The sequence below is a fragment of the Carassius carassius genome, chromosome 7 (genome assembly GCF_963082965.1).
Source record: "Carassius carassius chromosome 7, fCarCar2.1, whole genome shotgun sequence".
NCBI lineage: Eukaryota > Metazoa > Chordata > Actinopteri > Cypriniformes > Cyprinidae > Carassius > Carassius carassius.
In genome coordinates this window covers 128,351-147,500 of record NC_081761.1, presented here as the reverse complement: position 1 = coordinate 147,500, position 19,150 = coordinate 128,351, and positions in this window count along the sequence as shown.

Here is a 19,150-nt window from a genome sequence, read left to right as displayed (position 1 = left end):
AATATGTGGAACTTACCTTCGAACATAGCCAGAATGTACGTGTTTAGAAACACGTTCAAGTTGGTCGTATTAACATGGAAAAAATGTGCGTCTTTACACGTGCTAAAGTAACGCGACGACAACTGATGCCTTAACGCGACCAGAATGTGCGTGTCTACACATACAAAAGAAACACATAAAAAATTACGGCGATAACGCGAACAAACAGTGCGTGTTGACGCGGTCAAAAATCACGAGTTTCGTTTAAAGAATATTGGCACCGTCGGCGTTCCATACAAACGGAGCTTATGATCACGTACGCTGGACTGAACACTGAACAACAAGGCCTGTCCAAGTCAAAGCAAAGAGTGTCACTCTTTCAGATGTTCCACAAGCAGATTCCACAGGGATTTGTGTTTCTGCCAACAGCGGCTCTACAGCGTCTCCTGCACGAACACACCAGAGTCAAACACTGCCATCATCATCATCCTCAGCAAGACATGCCCATCTGCTCTTGCACATTTCTTATCCAACATTTTATTTTTCATCTGTACGTGATATTTGTAATTAACAGTCGTAATAGTCCAGGGCCGCGGTTCCCAAAAGCATCATGCTTACAGATTGATAACTTGTTTGCTTTGTTAGAAACAAATGTCTTGGATTTTTTTTTTTTTAACTCAAACAGGTTTGGTTGAGTTAAACTCCTCAGGGGGCATTTCCCCATTGTTTACAAGGTCGATAAGTAAGTCTCTGATGACGAGAGGCTTGTTAAGGGTTTGGGATTTTCTAAAGCAGTTTGGCACGTCAGAGATTTAGTGTGTGTTTCTGACTCGATGTCCTACTGTACAGCGATTGTTAAACGAATGGAGACTCACAGAGCTTTTGAAGTTCTTGATCAAAACAGTAAAGCAAGTTATTAAATCACACCTGAGATTTTAAGTTTAAATCTAGATTAAAGACCCATCTCTTTAACCTGGCTTACACATAACATACTAATATGCTTTTAATATCCAAATCCATTAAAGGATTTTTAGGCTGCATTAATTAGGTAAACCGGAACCGGAAACACTTCCCATAACAACCTATGTACTTGCTACATCATTAGAAGAATGGCATCTACGCTAATATTTGTCTGTTTCTCTCTTATTCCGAGGTCACCGTGGCCACCAGATCCAGTCTGTGTCCAGATCAGAGGGTCACTGCAGTCACCCGGATCCAGTACGTATCCAGACCAGATGCTGGATCAGCACCTAGAAAGGACCTCTACATCCCTGAAAGACAGCGGAGACCAGGACAACTTGAGCCACAGATACAGATCCCCTGTAAAGACCTTGTCTCAGAGGAGCACCAGGACAAGACCACAGGAAACAGATGATTCTTCTGCACAATCTGACTTTGCTGCAGCCTGGAATTGAACTACTGGTTTCGTCTGGTCAGAGGAGAACTGGCCCCCCAACTGAGCCTGGTTTCTCCCAAGGTTTTTTTCTCCATTCTGTCACCGATGGAGTTTCGGTTCCTTGCCGCTGTCGCCTCTGGCTTGCTTAGTTGGGGACACTTCATCTACAGCGATATCGTTGACTTGATTGCAAATAAATGCACAGACACTATTTAACTGAACAGAGATGGCATCACTGAATCCAATGATGAACTGCCTTTAACTGTCATTTTGCATTATTGACACTGTTTTCCTAATGAATGTTGTTCAGTCGCTTTGACGCAATGTATTTTGTTTAAAGCGCTCTATAAATAAAGGTGACTTGACTTGACTTGACTCAAGGAACGCGTATGAATCTGGAGCTTGATGTATATCAATCAGGAGTTTGATATGAAAATCTGCTTGCTTGCATGAAACAGCTTTTGCTGCTCAGAGGAAGAACAGATTGTTGCTGCAGTATTTTTCTGGTTTGTCCAACAGTGTCACATCCACAATCAGTCTTTATTTCAAGTTCAAGATTAATATCCAGAAGAAAACTCATGTTTTTGTGTTCTTCTCCATAGAACCATCATGCAATGCTAATAGTTGCTAATGTTTTTTGTGTTGTTTTTTCAGCTGTAAGTGGATGCATGGTTTATTAGCATGTTATGATGAATGAGAGGTTTTAACTACTAATCACTAGTACTGTGTGTGTGTGTGTGTGTGTGTGTGTGTGTGTGTGTGTGTGTGTGTGTGCGTGCGTGCGTGCGTGCGTGCGTGTGTGTGTGTGAAAGAGAGAGAGAGAGAGTGTGCGTGTGTGAGAGAGAGTTTGAGAGTGTGAGACTGAAATCTCTCAAGCTCTGATTAAACAACTCCACAAACAGCATCACAAGCTTCAGTTATTACTACCTAGATTTACTTTATTTCTGTTAGACATCAACAAAAGTTCTTATTGAGAATTAACAGAGTTTTAGATGTTGACCTGTTGTTGAAATTTTTCATTTAAAATCACCATCACTGAGATCAGTGTTCTTTAGTTGGTCTCTTGGCCCTTGACTTATACTAATTTGTTTTTGACAGCAATTGCAGATGTTTTCAGAAAGCATTTATGTGTTGGTGAAACAGATCAACATGTCAGTTCATGTTCAAATTACTGCTTTAAAGCAGTTTAGACAACTGTCTTATATGTTGTCTTGCTTACTCTTAGAAATAAAATGTTAAATGAGAAGGAAATAACAAACTCAAATGTGGAAAAAAAATCATCTGTATTTACACACTTGAAAGATTTCTGTGAGATAGTCCAAAACTATTTAAAAAGTTTTATTCATCACACTTAAACATCAGCACTCATCATACAAACCTCAACAATTGTAAAGATAACGATGACAGTATTTATAGACACCCTAACATCAAAGTGCAGCAATAGTATTGCAAGTTATTTAAACCACTTTAACACAGTCACTTGTCTGTCCCTGAAACAGATATGCTGAGCTGCTTTGTCATTGCAGCAAAGTTTTCTGAAAACACCTGCCACTGATGCAAAAAAAGCAACTCAACAAAAGTCAAGGGTCAAGAGCGCAACTAAATCAAACACTGATCTCCATGATGGTGATGGCAAACAAAACATTTTTAATAAGATGTCAACATCTAAACCTCTGTTAATTCTCAATAAGAACTTCTGTAGATGTGTAACAGAAATAAAGTCAATCTGTTTAGCAATACTGTAAGCGAAGGAGAACGATCTTGTTACAAACTTCTGTTAGCTGGGATGTTCCTCAGGAAAAGTCAGAATGTGTTTTCTCTTAATGGTGTGGTGTTTGGATCCTCTGATGGACGACAGCATGAAGGGACTGTTTTCCTCACTGCTCACGAGGACATTAAATCAAATCTCACATAATTAGATCAAAACGCATAACATAGTTGGTCATATTGCTGCTAGATGAAGCTCTGTGATTCTCCGTGCCAATTTTGAGCACTGTTTGACAAAATTCTGATGTTGTTTGAACTGTATTGTCGGACACTCAGCATGAGAACATGTGAAGCGAGTGTGAGCTGGAGCTGCAGAGGCTGCTGGGTGCGGCGGCGATGATTCATGGCAGATCTGAGCTGAAGCACAAACACTCAGCTTGAAGCACGCTGTTCAACAATAAGCCTGGAGCCCAGTATTCCTCTGAAGACTCTACGGGTTGTAAAATGAAAAGTTATTTTTATTAAGCTGTCCTACTTGTTGTTAGAACGGACAGTGTTTCTGACGTTCCGCTTTCTCATGATCCCTGATTATAATGCTGATGATCTTTAATCAATGTGAAACTAATGCTTGTAATCACTGTTTTACTGTAGTAATGCATGTTTGATGTTCATGTATGAGCAGATCAGGCTGTCGACCGTCACTGAATTAAATAAAGAGAGACGTCACTGCAAATAAAACACATTCACCTCCTGCTATTCATGTTTCTCTGAGGAATTATTTGAGGTCAGATGCACACTCAGCTCCGGGTTTGTTAGGAAGCACACAGCGTTCCTGTGTTCCCGTCGAAGGCAATGTTGGGCGTGGATGGGAGAGTGAGAGAAATACTGTTCCTTTCCTGACTCACAGATGATCCACCGAGCGATTGATTGACTGATTGATTGATTGTGCAGATATTTCATGTTTTCTGTGTGTGTAGAATTGCACTCTTCACTGTGTAACAAAGATAAATGCAGCTCTGGAGATTATTCCTCTGATGCTCCTGTCCTGGTGAAGGCGTGTGTGTGTCTGACCGCTGCACGGATGTGGAAGTGACCGTGACAGAGGGCAGATACAGCGACAGGATCTGCTGTGAGCGGAGCGTCCAGTGCTTTATGCTGCTTCCTGTCACGTGACTTCCTGTTCTGCCGGGGGTTTCCAGTCGTTTGTACTCCTGAGAGCTATAACGTCTTCATAAAGCCCAGGTTAAGATAACTTTCCCACTTTATATTTGCAAAGAGAGAAAGAGAGAGAGCGTGGCTGAGTTCTGTCCGTGTGAATCAGCGTGTGCGTTTATATTCAGCGTGTGAGGGCCTAGAGTGTTGTTTTCCTCCACATTATTTTGCACTTTTTCATCATATGTGTGTTCATTCCCCCCCCAGCAGATCGTGTGTGAACTGTTTCTTCCTCTGATTGTTTGCGAGCTGAATATGGAAGTCTGTGGCGTCACAGTGTTTGTGTTTCCATCTCAGACACACGTGTTTCTCATGAAAGTCCTTCATCGTGTTCATAAGCTTTTGTTTCATCCTCTTCAAATACAGAGCAATGAACGGTGAGCACTGTGCTGGAAGAAAAGTTGTTCCTGATATAAATATGATGCACCAAATTATGATTATATATAGAATTGTATATCATTGGTCATGTTTTTATTATATGCTCAAAATAATACCAAAATGAGTGTCTTTAAATGAAAAATAATCAGTGAAATAGCGTCTCAAATGAGGTGATGACATTAGAATTTCTCAACAGACCGTAATACCCTACTGTATATTACTTTATTAAAATAACTATTAGTTTCATGTGCCATAACACTTAGGAGATCTGATTTATGGATGAACGTTTGCCAAGAGTTCACTTGAGTCAGACCGGCTGAATTATTTCTCTGCGCTCATGTACATTCACTTTATCTGAACTTCAGAATGAATCTCGACGCTCTCCAGCTCTCTGTCAGTTCTGCTGAATGGGTTTATTTCTCTATGTGTGTTTACACTGGATCAGATTCACTGTAATGTTTGATATGAAAGGCATCTACAGCGGCTCTGTGCCATGATTGAGATGTTCTCCAGTTGGTTTCTTCATGTCTTCTACTGATGCTCTTAAATGTCCAGAAAACACGTGAAGATGGTTGTGTCCAGCACTGAAATCTGTTAAACCGGCTTTCAAAACACCAGCGTTGTATTCCTTATACAAGAAAATATGTTGAAAGAAATGTTATTAATTTATTTATATCAATCATTTATGTTCTTTCCACCAAGTGCTGAACCGCACAGGATTGTGGGATATTGCCAGTGTTAGGTGTAACTAGTTACATGTAACTAAATTGTGTAATTTAATTACAAAATAAATGTACCGAGTTACTGAGAAAAAAATGTGCAATTAAATAAGTTGCTTATGAATATGTTAATGATTTAAAGGGGGTTACTTATGATTTTTTTTACACACACAGATTTAATTGATTTCTTTCAGAAATTGCAGTGACTAAAATATGAGACACCAATGTGCTTATTCAATAACTGTTTAATTTCCTATTTTGGTTTATGTATATGCTTTATTTTTTAAGAGTTTAACTCTTTTTCCAATCCATTGTTAGATGCGAGTGTTTTTTGTCATTGCTATACAACGATTTGATTTCAAAAACAGTATCATAGATATTAAACAATTTCTTGTTATGGTTTTAAATCTGTATGTATCCTCAGAATGATCTCTGTGTAAAAGAGGTGCTAAAGTCTGATTCCCAACACTGGAGCTCAGGCTTGTCTGTGTTGTTCTCTGAAGTCAGTCTGGTGAGGCGTGTTTGTAGAGACTTGTCTCAGAGAACGGCTCTGTTTGTCTGTGTTGAAAAGGCACCTTTAAGATTCATCAGTGTTAAAGCTGTTCATGTGTTCTTGCTCCTGCAGGCAAACTGTAAGGCCTGCTCATTTCTTCAATCTTACTGTGACTCATATACATTTCTTTATTCGTCCTCTGCTCTACATATTTTATACTGATGCCTTACAGCTAGAGATTCATTAGTGTGAATAGAGTCAGTCTAGACTCGAATGACCTGGACACACCCGTGCGCTGTTGATGTGGAAACGTTCTGCTAGTGATTAACGTGATTCGTTAGCATGAACTCACCGCTAACAGCTGCCAGTAAAACACCACACCACTTTCTCCTAGATTCACAGCACAAGTCATGTGAGAAGAGTTGTTTCATAGCTGGTTATTGATGCCTCTTCATGATCGTTATAAACCATCAGACAACTAAAACTGAAAATGCGGCATCTGATTTTCAGCAGACACATGATGGAAATGAAATAGTTCATAAAGGGATCTTTGCAGCTGGAGCTGTTCTCGGCTTCACTGAAATGCACCCAATAGTTTTGAAACATGCTGGAATCCATCAATAAGAAGAAAACATGCCAGGACCTTTCCCCGCAGAATCATTGTGTGTGTGTGTGTGTGTGTGTGTGATATTACAGTATTCACAGAAACACCCGACTCACATGGACGAGATCAGAAGGTCTCTGGGTCTCTGGAAAGGCTTGTGATCCTTGATTCTGAGTGTATCAGGAAAAGCAGAAGCTCTCAGGAACAAGCAGTGCTCGACTCTAAAGACACGTGTTCAATGTCCAGAAGTGCAAAGACGTTTCAGTGAGGGTTCAGGTTAGGGGTAAAATAAATAAGGGACGATGCACAGCTAGCCATGATCAAAGGGTTTTAATGCATGATCTGGAGGCACCCGACACGGAGTGCATTAATATTGTTTAATGCACAGCTAGCCGTGCATTATCCCGCTTATACCATAGTCATTTGCCAGCATTGACAAGCTAAAGCTGTTGACGTGTAAAGTGCATTTAACTGTAAAAATGACAGTTATTTCCTCAGTAGCTCTAGCATTCTGACAAAATAGACAAAGTAGTGCAGTTCACATTTATTTGTATTAATGAATTATGACATTTTATTTGAATTAATTATTGATTGATTTATCAACCGATTGAGAGAGGGAAAGAGTGTTTTGTGTGTGAATTTTACTTTATTAATACAGTTTTTCACAATCATTTTTGCACTAATAACAGAAGCTTCATGTCATTTTTCAAAACTCTAGACACATAATTCACAACTGAAGATCAAAATGCACATTTTGCACACAACACTTTTTACAGATACCTGGATACAATACACATGAACCAAAGAGCTTTTGTTCATTGAACTAAAATAACCAGTTCAGAATGACACAAGTATTACTATTTCAAAATGCAGCTCATGCATTACATCTGAATTGTGTGTCTATTCGTTTCATTACAGTAATCTAACTATCAATTAATACAACAGCTCAAAATGCTACGTAACTGTTGCATTACTCTAGAAGCATAGTTTTAATGGAAAATGATGAACAACACAGCTAATGTTTAGATTATGAAAGTGGAGCAACTGAGTATGTTCAGGTATGATCAGTTTCAATTTGACGGTTCTTGGGAGAACAAATCTCAAAAATTTTATATCACTGTTATCAGGATTTGTTTTTCCTACAATACAATAAATGTCTTTTTAGAGGGTGACAGAGCTGGAAGCTGATGAAAGCCGTTAATATTTGAGGACGAGGCAGGCTTTGACATGGAGGAGTGGTTGAGAGTGCCCAGCACAATCAGTGAAACAGGCCCAGAATCCCTAACAACAGTGCAATCATGGTTTCAGACCCATCCACAGTTTATCACTGTGTATTTACTCACATACTCCCCTTTCCTTACACGGAAGTGGAAGGATCACAATAGACCCCTCACAGACAAGTCACTCTTCTCCAGGCCATGAGTTATGAGTGCAATGACATCACAGGAGACCAATCTCAGGCCTTTATTTGCCATGCCAGAAGATGCAGATTTCCCCAGATTTCAGCTAATGAAAACACACATTATGATGTGGCCAAAAACCTGAGGCCATATCCACAAGATAGAGATGATAAACACAGAGGTGCAGTGAGGAACACTCCTGTTAACATTTTACTGTAGGCCTACTGTAGTTTTTCAAATATTTTTTTCTTATTTAAAGTTTTTTGAAAAACCTGTTGTGAGTCGATTATTTCATCAATAATATTCTAAGTTGGTTTAATGATTCAAGCGTCTATACTTTTTTCCCTAGTCCATTACAATGATGTATGAATGTGTGTTTTGAACAACTATATTTAAAGATTGTATTAACAACTAAACAGTGAAACTATGGGTATGTTGTGTGTGGGTGATCGAACATAATAAATGAGTTTTGAACCAATGCTTCTGCAAATGCAAGGATTCTTTTAAGAAATGAATGCAAAATGCAAAGTTTTGATCACTGGACAGCTTGTGTTACAAATAATCTCTGTTTAGAGTTTTGTGTCTAGACTTTTGAAAAATTACATTAAGGTTCTGTTATTAGTGCAAAAATTATTGTAAAAAACTGTACAATTCATGGGGCAGCGCTGAAAATAGGTTTCTGTGATCTTGAATGTTTCTGTGTGCACAACATAATCTATCTCTGTCTGTGTGTGTGTGTGTGTGTGTGTGTGTGTGTGTGTGTGTGTGTGTGTGTGCGTGCGTGTGTGCGTGCGCGTGTGTGTGTGTGTGCGTGTGTGTGTGTGTGTGTGCATGTGCTCAAGACCGTGGGTATGGAAAATGTATTTGTTTACTGATGACTCAAACCTTGGTTTGTGTGTGTGTGTTTCTCCTCAGCCTCACTGAGCTTCATGAGTCACTTCTGTCCCCTGTGGTTCGTAAAAATCACATGTGAACAGAATGTGTGCTGTGACCTCTAACCTCTTTGAGATGACTTTTATTTTCTTGTAGACTGGACTCTATCCTGCTCTATAGCAGCTGTATGGTCTGTGGACACATCTCGTCTCTCTTCTGTGTTTTTGGACTGAGATAACTGTACGATGAGCTCATAACATCTCTCTGTGTCTGTCCTGCTTTACTGTCTGTCAAACACACCCTGAAGATGCAGTGTTAGATTTAAAGGAACACTAGATGGTCACAAATACAAATTATCAAGAGAAAATCATTCAGATAAGGGATTGAGTGCTATCTGCTGGTGTTAAGTGCAGAAGCGGTTCTGTGGTTTGCTGGCTTCTTCAGTTTGTTGTGAACATCTGGAATCAGGAACTGACTCTGGCTGAAGTGTTGCTCAATAAATGTGGGATATCAATTTGATCTGGTGTCTTGGGAAGATGGAACAGCTGTCCACACGCTCTCATATTCCCTCTGTAATTCCATCATTTGCTCTCAGCAGAATATTATGAACACACACTCAGTGAAGTGAAGAATGTTTGTTTTTGTACATTTGCTTAACTATGTATTATGCGTGAATTTAACTTTACTCCTTTGGGATTCATTCCCTTTTAGCACAGATGTACTGTAAATGTGATGTCATGATTGCAAAATACTTTGGATCTCAGTATCAAACTCACATAAGAATAATGTGCGATTACTTGGGCAAGAAGGTGAACCTTTACAGACTGCGTGAATGACTAATAACATTCTTACCTTATATATTTAAAAATAAATGAAAATAAAATACTAAATCAACTATTTAAGATGTTTTGTTGAATTCTTGAAATGTTTTTACGCTGATGTCTTTGTGCGTTTAGGCTGATTTCTTTGTGTGTTTACACTGATTTCATTGTTTGCGCTGATGTCATTGTGTGTTCACGCTGATGTCTGTCTGAATACGCTGATGTCTTTGTGTGTTAACGCTGATGTCTTTGTGCGTTTACGCTGATGTCTTTGTGTGTTAACGCTGATGTCTTTGTGTGTTAACGCTGATGTCTTTGTGTGTTAACGCTGATGTCTTTGTGTGTTAACGCTGATGTCTTTGTGTGTTAACGCTGATGTCTTTGTGTGTTAACGCTGATGTCTTTGTGTGTTTACGCTGATGTCTTTGTGTGTTAACGCTGATGTCTTTGTGTGTTTACGCTGATGTCTTTGTGTGTTAACGCTGATGTCTTTGTGCGTTTACGCTGATGTCTTTGTGCGTTTACGCTGATGTCTTTGTGTGTTTACGCTGATGTCTTTGTGTGTTAACGCTGATGTCTTTGTGCGTTTACGCTGATGTCTTTGTGTGTTAACGCTGATGTCTTTGTGCGTTTACGCTGATGTCTTTGTGTGTTTACGCTGATGTCTGTCTGAATACGCTGATGTCTTTGTGTGTTAACGCTGATGTCTTTGTGCGTTTACGCTGATGTCTTTGTGTGTTAACGCTGATGTCTTTGTGCGTTTACGCTGATGTCTTTGTGTGTTAACGCTGATGTCTTTGTGCGTTTACGCTGATGTCTTTGTGTGTTTACGCTGATGTCTGTCTGAATACGCTGATGTCTTTGTGTGTTAACGCTGATGTCTTTGTGCATTTACGCTGATGTCTTTGTGTGTTAACGCTGATGTCTTTGTGCGTTTACGCTGATGTCTTTGTGTGTTTATGCTGATGTCTTTGTGTGTTAACGCTGATGTCTTTGTACGTTTACGCTGATGTCTTTGTGCGTTTACGCTGATGTCTTTGTGTGTTTACGCTGATGTCTTTGTGTGTTAACGCTGATGTCTTTGTGCGTTTACGCTGATGTCTTTGTGTGTTTACGCTGATGTCTTTGTGTGTTAACGCTGATGTCTTTGTGCGTTTACGCTGATGTCTTTGTGCGTTTACGCTGATGTCATTGTGTGTTTACGCTGATGTCTTTGTGTGTTAACGCTGATGTCTTTGTGCGTTTACGCTGATGTCTTTGTGCGTTTACGCTGATGTCTTTGTGTGTTTACGCTGATGTCTTTGTGCGTTTACGCTGATGTCTTTGTGCGTTTACGCTGATGTCTTGGTGCGTTTACGCTGATGTCATTGTGTGTTCACGCTGATGTCTGTCTGAATACGCTGATGTCTTTGTGTGTTAACGCTGATGTCTTTGTGCGTTTACGCTGATGTCTTTGTGTGTTTACGCTGATGTCTTTGTGTGTTAACGCTGATGTCTTTGTGCGTTTACGCTGATGTCTTTGTGCGTTTACGCTGATGTCTTTGTGCGTTTACGCTGATGTCTTTGTGTGTTTACACTGATGTCTTTGTGTGTTAACGCTGATGTCTTTGTGCGTTTACGCTGATGTCTTTGTGTGTTTACGCTGATGTCTTTGTGTGTTAACGCTGATGTCTTTGTGCGTTTAAGCTGATGTCTTTGTGTGTTTACGCTGATGTCTTTGTGTGTTAACGCTGATGTCTTTGTGCGTTTATGCTGATGTCTTTGTGTGTTTACGCTGATGTCTTTGTGTGTTAACGCTGATGTCTTTGTGCGTTTACGCTGATGTCTTTGTGCGTTTACGCTGATGTCTTTGTGTTTACGCTGATGTCTTTGTGCGTTTACGCTGATGTCTTTGTGCGTTTACGCTGATGTCTTTGTGCGTTTACGCTGATGTCTTTGTGCGTTTACGCTGATGTCTTTGTGCGTTTATGCTGATGTCTTTGTGTGTTTACGCTGATGTCTTTATGTGTTTACACTGATGTCTGTCTGAATAAGCTGATGTCTTTGTGTGTTTACGCTGATGTCTTTGTGCGTTTACGCTGATGTCTTTGTGTGTTTACGCTGATGTCTTTGTCTGTTTATGCTGATGTCTTTGTATGTTTACGTTGATTTCTTCGTGTTTACGCTGATGTCTTTGTGCGTTTACGCTGATGTCTTTGTGTGTTAACGCTGATGTCTTTGTGCGTTTACGCTGATGTCTTTGTGTGTTCACGCTGATGTCTGTCTGAATACGCTGATGTCTTTGTGTGTTAACGCTGATGTCTTTGTGCGTTTACGCTGATGTCTTTGTGTGTTAACGCTGATGTCTTTGTGCGTTTACGCTGATGTCTTTGTGTGTTTACGCTGATGTCTTTGTGTGTTAACGCTGATGTCTTTGTGCGTTTACGCTGATGTCTTTGTGCGTTTACGCTGATGTCTTTGTGTGTTTACGCTGATGTCTTTGTGTGTTAACGCTGATGTCTTTGTGCGTTTACGCTGATGTCTTTGTGTGTTTACGCTGATGTCTTTGTGTGTTAACGCTGATGTCTTTGTGCGTTTACGCTGATGTCTTTGTGCGTTTACGCTGATGTCGTTGTGTGTTTACGCTGATGTCTTTGTGTGTTAACGCTGATGTCTTTGTGCGTTTACGCTGATGTCTTTGTGTGTTTACGCTGATGTCTTTGTGCGTTTACGCTGATGTCTTTGTGCGTTTACGCTGATGTCTTGGTGCGTTTACGCTGATGTCATTGTGTGTTCACGCTGATGTCTGTCTGAATACGCTGATGTCTTTGTGTGTTAACGCTGATGTCTTTGTGCGTTTACGCTGATGTCTTTGTGTGTTTACGCTGATGTCTTTGTGTGTTAACGCTGATGTCTTTGTGCGTTTACGCTGATGTCTTTGTGCGTTTACGCTGATGTCTTTGTGCGTTTACGCTGATGTCTTTGTGCGTTTACGCTGATGTCTTTGTGTGTTTACACTGATGTCTTTGTGTGTTAACGCTGATGTCTTTGTGCGTTTACGCTGATGTCTTTGTGTGTTTACGCTGATGTCTTTGTGTGTTAACGCTGATGTCTTTGTGCGTTTACGCTGATGTCTTTGTGTGTTTACGCTGATGTCTTTGTGTGTTAACGCTGATGTCTTTGTGCGTTTATGCTGATGTCTTTGTGTGTTTACGCTGATGTCTTTGTGTGTTAACGCTGATGTCTTTGTGCGTTTACGCTGATGTCTTTGTGCGTTTACGCTGATGTCTTTGTGTGTTTACGCTGATGTCTTTGTGCGTTTACGCTGATGTCTTTGTGCGTTTACGCTGATGTCTTTGTGCGTTTACGCTGATGTCTTTGTGCGTTTATGCTGATGTCTTTGTGTGTTTACGCTGATGTCTTTATGTGTTTACGCTGATGTCTGTCTGAATAAGCTGATGTCTTTGTGTGTTTACGCTGATGTCTTTGTGCGTTTACGCTGATGTCTTTGTGTGTTTACGCTGATGTCTTTGTCTGTTTATGTTGATGTCTTTGTATGTTTACGTTGATTTCTTCGTGTTTACGCTGATGTCTTTGTGCGTTTACGCTGATGTCTTTGTGTGTTTACGCTGATGTCTTTGTGTGTTTACGCTGATGTCTTTGTTTATGTTGATGTCTTTGTATGTTTACGTTGATTTCTTCGTGTTCACGCTGATGTCTTTGTGCGTTTACGCTGATGTCTTTGTGTGTTTACGCTGATGTCTTTGTGCGTTTACGCTGATGTCTGTCTGAATACGCTGATGTCTTTGTGTGTTTACGCTGATGTCTTTGTGCGTTTACGCTGATGTCTTTGTGTGTTTACGCTGATGTCTTTGTCTGTTTATGTTGATGTCTTTGTATGTTTACGTTGATTTCTTCGTGTTTACGCTGATGTCTTTGTGTGTTTACGCTGATGTCTTTTTGTGTTTACACTGATGTTTTTGTGTGTTTACACTGATTTCATTGTTTGCGCTGATGTCATTTTGTGTTAACGCTGATGTCTTCCTATTTACGCAGATTTTTTAATTTATTTACGCTGATTTCTGTGTTCACGCTGATTTCTTTGTGTTTACACTGATGTCTTTGTGTGTTTACACTGATGTCTTCTTGTGTTTACACTGATTTCTTCTTGTGTTTACACTGATGTCTTTTTTGCATTTACACTGATTTCTTCTTGTGTTTACGCTGATGTTTTTGTTTTTTTTACGCTGATGTCTTTGTGTGTTTACACTGATTTCTTCTTGTGATTGCGCTGATGTCTTTGTGCGTTTACACTGATTTCTTCTTGTGTTTACGCTGATGTCTTTGTGTGTTTACGCTGATGTCTTCGTCTGTTTATGCTGATGTCTTTGTGCGTTTACACTGATTTCTGTGTTCACGCTGATGTCTTTGTGCGTTATGCTGATTTCTTTGTGTTCACGCTGATGTCTTTGTGTGTTTACGTTGATTTCTTTGTGTGTTTACGCTGATTTATTCGTGTTTATGCTGATGTCTTTATGTTTATGCTGATTTATTCATGTTTACGCTGTCTTTGTATGTTTACGCTGATTTCTTTGTGTGTTTACACTGATTTCTTCTTGTGTTTACGCTGATGTCTTTGTGCGTTTACACTGATTTCTTCTTGTGTTTACTGTGATGTCTTTGTGTGTTTATGCTGATTTCTGTGTTCACGCTGATGTCTTTGTGTGTTTATGCTGATTTCTTTGTGTTCACGCTGATGTCTTTGTGTTTACGTTGATTTCTTCGTGTTAACTCTGATGTTTTTGTGTTCACGCTGATGTCTTTGTGTGTTTACGTTGATTTCTTTGTGTGTTTACGCTGATTTATTCGTGTTTATGCTGATGTCTTTATGTTTATGCTGATTTCTTCATGTTCACGCTGTCTTTGTATGTTTACGCTGATTTCTTTGTGTGTTTACACTGATTTCTTCTTGTGTTTACGCTTATGTCTTTGTGCGTTTACACTGATTTCTTCTTGTGTTTACACTGATGTCTTTGTGTGTTTACGCTAATGTCTTCATCTGTTTATGCTGATGTTTTTGTGTGTTTACACTGATTTCTTCTTGTGTTTACGCTGATGTCTTTGTGCGTTTACACTGATTTCTTCTTGTGTTTACTGTGATGTCTTTGTGTGTTTACGCTGATTTCTGTGTTCACGCTGATGTCTTTGTGTGTTTATGCTGATGTCTTTTTGTTTATGCTGATTTCTTCGTGTTTACGCTGTCTTTGTATGTTTACGTTGATATCTTTGTGTTTACGCTGATTTCTTCATGTTTATGCAGATTTTTTTCATGTTTACGCTGATGTCTTTGTTTACACTGATTTTTTTGTGTTTATGCTGAAGCCTTTGTTTACGCTGATTTCTTCCTGTTTACATTGATGTCTGTGTATTTACACTGATTTCTTCACGTTTACGCTGATTTCTTCATGTGTTTACACTGATGTCTTTGTGTGTTTATGTTGATGTCTGTGTGTTTACACTGATTTCTTCGTGTTTACACTGATGTCTTTGTGTGTTAATGCTGTTCTTTGTGTTTACGCTGATGTCTTTGTGTTTGCCCAGATTTCTTCGTGTTTATGCTCATTTCTTCGTGCTACCACTCAAATACACAACTGAAGGCATATACTTGCAAAACTGAACACCAATCAGCCAGCTACAAAAAGCCCCCAGTTTAGCCATTTCAAGAACTTTGCAAGCATGGATAGAGGGAGAGCAAGAAGAAGAGGAAGAGCAAGAGGAAGAGGAGGAAGGAGAAGAGGAGGAGGAGGAGGAGGAGGAGGAAGAGGAGGTCGAAGAGGCCATGCACGGACCCCTATTGCTGATGATATAAGAGCAACTTTGGTGGACCATGTCATCAACCATGGCCTGACTGTGAGGGAAGCTGGGCAGAGAGACACCCACACGCCCGCATGTCTCTTCTGCAGGCAATGGAACAGACCTGTGACGACATTCAGGTGACAGCAATCCATGGATGGTTTCGACATGCAAGGGGATATTTTCCCCTGTGCCTAGCGGGAGAAGACATTGCTTGTCGATGAGGCCAACAGACGGCGGGATCCATGAGCTCACGAATGCACAATTGCCATGATTTTCTGTGTTTACAGTATAGTGTTTTTTATATTATTATTTTTTTTTTGTTGCTTTATCTGAATTCATGTTACTGCAATGTACAGTGCTACAATGTACAATATTGAGTAGGCCTATTTGCTTTTTTGGTTGTTTGAAAATGTGCCTCCTGAAAATATGCCTTCTGAATAAACAGTGAAAATCAAAGACTGCAGTGTTTTATATAAAATGTGTTCCCCCTGATCTGAAAGTGTATGCATATGATGCAAGTATGTGTCCTTTTGTCATCAGTTACATTTTGACAAAGGAATGTTAGTTTTTGATATTAGAGTTTCAATTTGACACAGATGTGAATGGTATATTTCCCAGTGTTGTGTCATGTTTACTTGTGTGCAGAGTTTTGGCACACTGAGCGAAGTTCTGCAAAATGTGTTCAAGCATTGGGCAAAAACTGTAATATCTAAATCCATTAAAGGATTTTTAGGCTGCATTAATAGGTAAACTGGAACCGGGAACACTTCCCATAACACCCGATGTACTTGCTACATCATTAGAAAAATGGCATCTACGCTAATATTTGTCTGTTTCTCTCTTGTTCCGAGGTCACCGTAGCCACCAGATCCAGTCTGTGTCCAGATCAGAGGGTCACTGCAGTCACCCAGATCCAGTACGTATCCAGACCAGATGCTGGATCAGCACCTAGAAAGGATTGGTTGCTTGGTTGCTAAACAAATCATCAATCATCTTAATTGCAGTTCTTTTCCTTTGCACTCAATGCAGTTTGGATTTAGGGCTTATCATTCTACAGAGACAGCAACATGTTATTTTCTGGAAAAGGTTAAATCAAATATAGACAAAGGAGGGATAGTGGGAGGAATATTTTTAGATCTTCGTAAAGCATTCGATACAGTTAACCATTCAGTTTTACTGCACAAACTTCATGCATTTAATTTTTCTTCAAAATGTATTAGTCTTATTAGCTCATATATTTTATCTCGTTCACAAAGTGTAAGAATTGACCAATATAATTCCACCCACTTACTATTATCAACTGGTGTTCCACAGGGTTCAATTTTAGGTCCAATTCTTTTTAGTTTATACATTAACGAGTTACCATCTTTGTGTAAGAACTGTGACACTTTGATGTATGCAGACGACACAGTTATTTTGGCCTATGGAAAATCTGCTGAGGAAGTTGCCTCTAAACTAACTGAGGCCATGTCATCGATTTCAATTTAATTTCAATTTAATATATCTAAAACAGTTACCATTTTCTAAAAACAATATAAATATAGAACCTGAATTTTTTATATCTGGAGAAAAGGTTACAGGTCGTCACAGAATATAAATACTTAGGATTATATATAGATTCAAATCTCAATTTCAAAACTCATATCAAAAAAGTTAGTAATAGGATTGTGTTCAGTCTAGCAAATTTCAGATTCATTAGAGATTTCCTTTCAACAGAAGCTGCTAAATTATATTTCTAATTTAATAAGCTGGTCCAATACTCACTCTACAACAATAAAACCATTAGAAAGATTATATAAACAAGCATTAAAAATACTGGATAAAAAACCATACCACTACCACCACTGTAGTATTCTGAGGAAATATCAGTTACTTACCTGGGATAATCTAATTAAATTCAAAAACATTTGTTTAATTTATAAAATTAGATATGGCTTAGCACCTCCTCCACTATGTGATTTTATACATTTTAGATCCAGTGAGGTTAGGGTAACTAGAGGGGCAGTGAGGGAAGACTGCATCATACAGCTTTTGGTCAGGCGTCTTCTCCGTAAGAGCAGTTCAGCAATGGAGCACAGTGCCGGCAACCATAAGAGAGTCCTCGTCATTCTGTTCATTCAAAAATAATGCAAAACAATGGCTTGTAGAGAGCCAAACTTGTGGGCACTAATGCTTTTATGTGTCTATTTAGATATTATATCATTTTTATATGAATTGTATTTATTAACCATAATGTGTTGTATGCAATTTGTTTTTTGTGATTTTGTACTTGTGATTATTTTTAAAGGTTGCCCTGTTTAAATCTGGCTGGGGGACTACCGATGAAAATTAGCACTTTTGAGCTAACTCGGGTACATTTACATTGTTTTAATGTTTATTAATGTACACTGTCCCCTTTTCAAATAAAGAAATAACATAAGACTAAATACATTTAATACATAAAAAACTTTTGCTTATCTAGTAAATGCATCTTAATTTAAGAATTTTTAGATATTTTAACTGGAAACAACACAAAAATACTAAGATAAGCCTTTTTTGCAGTGTGGTGACTGTCAAATTGATGTCCATATGCCAGAGATGTGCAGTAAAATCATGTAGCTAGTTAATGACATGTAATCAAACAGATAGTGTTGAAATGAGAGTTCAGTAAATGAGTGTGTTTAGGCATCTCTTCTTTCTGGAAATACTGCAAGTGTTTTTGATGTTCTTGAAGCATTAACCTCTGCTCTCGGCTCTGCTCTTGTCAGACTGTTATAAAGGAAGGTTTGTCTGTACCGAAGTAAGACAGCTCCTGCGACACACATCATCAAACCTGAGCTGATATCAAGAGCTGTAAGAGAGAGCACAGATGTGAAGAAAGCTCTCCTGTCCGTCCTTCTGTGGTCCAGACCGGCATCTGTCGTGATGCTGAGAGCGCCACCTGCTGGCTGTGAGACGCCTCTGTGTTCATGACAAAGAGAAAGTCTCACATCTGTCCTGCTCATCTTACACTCATCTATTTCTTATTTAGAAACAGTTACACAGAGAAACTGTGAGCAGAGCGGCGACAGAGATCCACTGAGTCTGTCTTTGGATAAAAGCGTCTGCTAAATGACTAAATGCACATTTCTGCTGGCTGATATAATTAAATAAGTCTAGAACCAAGTTACAGTGACTCAGCAACAGATTATTAACAATAGAAGAATTTTCTCAGGACAAATATTAAACCCATATCTGAAGCTCAGTCACAGGCGGTGAATGTTTAAAGCTCACATCTCAGTCACACAACCGGTCTTACATCACAACTAAACACAACTTTCTCCTGCGGAGCTTTAAGAAAAAATTAGCTGACTAACTTTTAAGACTCTTCTTAAAATTGTATGCAATGGGCACCAGGTGTGGATCATGAAAATCACATTCAGCCAACAATGTCCATCTTCTGTGTAAATATACATAAAAGAAGAAAAATGATGGCTCTGACCTGTATCTGTCTGGCCTGTGTTTAAATCCATAATAATGAGAGAGTTTCTCTGACAGGATGGAAACAGCTCTCCGTATGAGAATATGTTTGTTCCCAAGGTTGAGTTTCTGCTGGAAGAACGTGAAAGTTTCCTTAACCGAATATATAAACCCCCTAAAACACACTATAACCAAATGAACATGTTATTAATGTTTACAAACAGAAAAACAAGCATAACAGATGAGCAACAGAAGAGCCTAAGTGTCTCGTGCACATCTGCAGCTTTCGCACAAA